Here is a 5,073-nt window from a genome sequence, read left to right on the forward strand (position 1 = left end):
GAAGGGTGCGCTAGCTCAAGTTTCCACTCAACTGACTCGGACGGTTGGACGGATTGCTGAATGAAGTATTGGTGAGCGATGGTGTCTGCGCAAGGAACGTTAGCTACAGAGCACGCCTTCAAAGTTTCAAACAGTGGCTCAGCCGCTGGACTTCTATCTGTACAACTGTTTCTGTTTCTAGATGTTACTGAGCTAGGCCATAGGGTGCAACTAAACGAGTTCCTAACTCTGAGGTTGACTGCATGCAGCAGCTACATCGGACTAACAGGAACCCAAATAACTCACCCTACTACATGTACTAGTACTACTACTAGTACTAGTACTACTACTAGTACTAGTACTAGTACTAGTACTAGTACTAGTACTAGTACTAGTACTAGTACTAGGCACAAAACCAAAAAAAACTATCTCGAACCAGCTCCAAGGCCAAGGCCAGGCCTAGGCAGGGACCATGGCATGGGCTTGGGCAAAGCCAATGCTTCACGTAGATCTACTACCTGTAGCATCAGCTCAGGCACTGATGGCAGTGATCATGCCTTCATGGTGATGCGAGCAGTCTGTGCCCACACACACACACACACACGCGCGCGCGCGCACACACACACGCACACATGTCATTGTTGTTAGCTTGACAGCAAGAAACAAGGTGGAGGACACTGTGTTTGGAAACAGCAGTGCGATGTTGCTGCTTAGCCACAGTGACATGGCTGCTACTTTCGTAACACTGTTTGTTCCGTTTGCCACTTAATACAAACTGTTTGCCGTTCAAATCTCAATATAAACTGTTCGCTACTCAATTCAAAACCAGCACTGGTTTCCACAGCATGTCCTCCATACAAAGCACATGGGATGACATCATGCACTCCATACAAAAGCACATGTGATGACATCACTCACGTGACCTCTAGATAACCAGCAGCAGCAGCGTACAGGTATCAGCAAAACAGAACAGGAACGTACGCCAAAAATTGATTGTCCCTGACAAATTGCTTGACAGAGTCTACTTGGGCGTCAGAAATACGTCCATTGCTCTGCAGTACAGCCAGCACCTCGGCAACAGTGAAGAATAACTGTGCATGCGTACGCCAGTGTCCAGTAGCTTTTGTCGGCCACCCTGCTGTCGGTCCAACAGAACTGCGGCGTCAGCTGAAGTGAAGGGTACGGGTGTGTGCTAACTCACACCAGCGTGTGTTGAGTCTTGATCCGGGATTGAAACTGGCGACGACTTGGTGACTTTTCGCCGTCACTGCTCATCCGCAGTTCTCTGCTTGCAATTTTGCAAAGTAGAGTCAGGGCTCTGCGTGATGTTCACAAGTCCGCTGTCGAGTCTGAGAAAAGGGAAGAGAGAATACAAATCATTTACCAGTACAATCGTGCTTCGAACCAAATGTTCCACGGATCATGTCTTTGGTGTAGGAATCGGGGCGGGGGGTGGGGGGCAAGGGGGGCACCAGCCGCTCCCCCCCCCCCCCCCCTTACCTTTTGGCGGATGTGGGGCCAAAGGCCGTAAAGTAGGGTTCGGCGGATTCTGCCGGCAGAATAATTGGCAGAATTCGGTACTTTTTCTGGTATGTTTCACGCATGTTTGATGAACGCGCAAGTGAGGATCATGCATGCAGTGCAGATCAGTCAGTGGTCATGCACTCAGATCAATCGTAGTCAGAGCTGACCCTGCAGTCATTCATGTACATGTATGTACATAATCATTTCTCTGTCCACCCTGCACTCCACTCGTTTCGTACACATCCGCACATTCACTCATACGTGTACACCACTATTGAACACGTCCATATTGCCAGTGGGGGCCACCACAGCACATCGCCCCCACTTATCGTCTTTGCACACAGTTCCGTGGTCATGACTATACAAAACCATTGCTTAGTCCAACAAAAAACTCCCAACACATTAGACCATTATGCATCCACACAACTCTAGAAGAATAAAAGCGATGATATATATTCTGAAATTACATGATGATTACTGGGGCGGGTGGGTGGGCACTCTCACTCAACTCTCCGCACAAAGACAAAAGAGGTCGACCCTGCACTCGTCACCTCCTTTTATCCCACACCGTGCTCCCTCATACCCGTTCTTGGGTGGACAGAGAACACTACTTTTCTGCTAATTCTTATACTGTGACGTCAACCGCAGAGAAGTGACATCACTACAGTCATAAGTCTCCACTTTTTCAGATCTAAAAGAATGTGCGTGTCACCGGTGTGAAGCACACTCACTAGATCATCCCTTGGTTGTTTTCGCATCGTAGCAGCTAATGAAGCGTTGTTTTTCATGGGCAGTTTTCTTCAAAATCGGAAAGGCAAGAGTACTTTCCTTTAGTCGGAGTCAGTACTTCTCATTGCTATACCACAGCGTTCTGAAGAAAGTCACTTTCCAGAAGAAATTTTCGAGACTGACTGTTATTAGCACAGTAGTTCTCGGAGAGCTAAGATTTCTAGATACGACCACCAAACTCTTGGGCGGTGGTCATAAATTTCAACATTTTCATTAGAAACTGAGCCCGGTCGAGGCTTGCAGCCATAATTCAATGACGTCCTAAAGATTTCACCAGGGTCACATTAGTCATTGTGGAAAATCCGTTATCAGTGGAACGTACTACATTGCAATACTTCTTATCACTGACAGGAGAAGATTCCTTCAAGAGTCCGAGGTTCTTGTTTGCAATAGCCAAAATCAGGGAAGTCTTGAACATCAGCTTACAAGTATCTCTCTGCCTTTGCCAGTAAGTTTTGCTTTATGGTCGACTCTCTTTCACCATTACAGATGTACCGGTATTACGCTTTCCGGTAAATTTCCCTTTGGACTTTGGCCAGGCTGTCAGTCAGAGCTACATATCCAGTGGTGGCTGTGTGCAATCCCTGGTGTTCAACATACATATACATCTACATGTACAGCATTTTCATTATTCTTGTCCAGATTCCAGTAGTAGTGCAGTACTCGGTTTTCACGATTGCTCCACACACAGTCATAATTTTATTATGTACATGTCTAGTGTAGTGCACCTATATCATGATGTGTTGTCACATACTTTTACACAAATACAAATCTCCGTAGAAGGATTACCGGTACACAGGTACATACGCACAATAGGTACTAGTATAGCCCAACATACATCAAGGTCATTGCCAGCAAGTCAGCCCCCCAAACCAAAACATCTTCATACGCCACTGCATGGATGAGTCGGTCCCCGGCTCCAGGTACTAACCTTCACACTCGTCTCCACTCAACACTGCAGTATACTGATACAGGTAATCAACTTTCACAGCGTGTGGAGGAAGAACAACGAGTCTAGAATCTACTCCAGGACATGTAGAAGACTAAACTTCATTCAAGGTAGTTAGTTCGATTTGATCCGCTAGCACTGTCCAAAAGACTCGCAGTGTCCGCTCAACTCGTATACGGACAGTCGGACTAATGCCTGAAGTATTGGTGAGCGATGGTCTGCGCAAGGAACGTTAGTTACACTTACAAAGTACGCGTTCAAAGTTTCAAACAGTGGCTGGGCTTCTACTTGGCGATTGTTCAACTGGTTCTAGAAGTCAATGAGCTAGCGTGCAACGAAATGAGTTCCTAACTCTGCGGGGGCCAGCAGATCAACGACTACCACTCTTATCAGACTGGTCGATTACAGTTAGACAGAAAACTAAAAAAAACTATCTCCGACCAGCTCCAAAGCCAAAGGCAAAGGCAAAGCCTTCACGTCCGTGACAACACTGACTAATCAACGAGTGAATCCACCGCCGGGCACCGACACTGGGCGACAGTCCAAGTGGGCTGTGCTGGAGATCAACATGATCAAGCGCCACGGAAAAATACAGTACGTCCGACGTCACCATGGTCACGGTTCCTTCGATGCGCATAGCAACGATGCATGCACACTGCACTAAAAATCGCAAAAGAAATCGTCCTCTCCACAGAACCAGTTGCCAGTGGCAACACATGCAAGTCGCATACATGCACTTGATTCTTCTTTGTTGTTTTCAGTGTTTTCTCTTTCTCATTGATCTCGACAGTGTTGTGGTGCTCGTTACCTTACTGAGACATCTCTTGTGACCGTGGTCAGTGTCACCAACGGCGCAACGAGGCGGAGCGCCGGGATCGAGCGTGTAAAAATGCTCTGCATTAGCAGCTCCTGTAGTGTAGAATGAACACTTCATCCATCGATTGCCGCTATGCATTTCATGTTGTGGTCACAGATAATCTGGGCAAATGTAAAACTACCAACTGGAGAGTGCTATGGTGTTAGGGACGTGTCCCAAAGTGTCTTCACATGGCTGTGGAGACTAGTACACACCTGGAGGAATATTTCTACAACAGTGATACGGAGTGATATGGAGTGCAGATGGATGGATAGAAAAGAAAACTTAGATGATGGGAAGTAAGTACATGTCATGTAAGTTGATTGTGTGGAAGAAATTTGAAACAAGATAAAATAAAAGTTTCACTCAAACATACATGTAACATCCTGATTAGTATTCCGTCTTCATTTTTCCAGGTAGTGGCACTCTACACGCTCCGATTACCTTGTGTGTGTGTGTGTGTGTGTTTGTGTGTATGTGGGCACTCCAGTCTCCCCGGAGGTGTGGGTTCGAATCCCACCGCTGCCACCAGTGTTAGCTGCTCCCGGCTAATGAAGTCCCCTCACACCAAAACACAAGAGTTTTATAGTATTGAATTATGCAAGTACAAGAGTGTAGACAAGAAGGAGAACAGGACAACGACAACTCAAGACTAGTGCCAGCTAGTTCGGTTGGTAGGTACACTTATGCCTGATTGTGTTGGGTCTGTTGCCAAACAGGCTCGGCTGCTTGAAGGTGTAATGTTGTACCTGCCACCTTTGTTGGTTCCAGGGTTCATATACTTTCTATTTGAAGTATACATACCTGTTAACCATGGACTGCTTCTGGCTAGGTTAACTCTTGTGTAATCAATGGTGCTAGTAAAGCTTATATCAGATCCACTCTGATTTAGCCACCCACACTAGTAGCACGTATTACCTTCACTGGGGGCAGGGGTAACTGCAGTTGGATCCCGGGACGGATACCCTGATTCCGT

The 5,073-nt window shown here is 46.7% G+C and overlaps 1 long non-coding RNA gene across 1 annotated transcript; it reads right to left on the reverse strand.

Annotated features, from left to right (window-relative positions):
• Window positions 1-617: 617 nt before the first annotated feature.
• LOC135816760 (uncharacterized) lies at window positions 618-3,787 on the reverse strand. Its single transcript, XR_010553495.1, has 2 exons — window positions 3,224-3,787; window positions 618-1,328 (listed from the first exon to the last, which is right to left on the reverse strand). It is a non-coding gene; the product is annotated as an uncharacterized LOC135816760 (long non-coding RNA).
• Between the last annotated feature and the right edge of the window lie 1,286 nt (window positions 3,788-5,073).

The sequence above is a fragment of the Sycon ciliatum genome, chromosome 5 (genome assembly GCF_964019385.1).
Source record: "Sycon ciliatum chromosome 5, ocSycCili1.1, whole genome shotgun sequence".
NCBI lineage: Eukaryota > Metazoa > Porifera > Calcarea > Leucosolenida > Sycettidae > Sycon > Sycon ciliatum.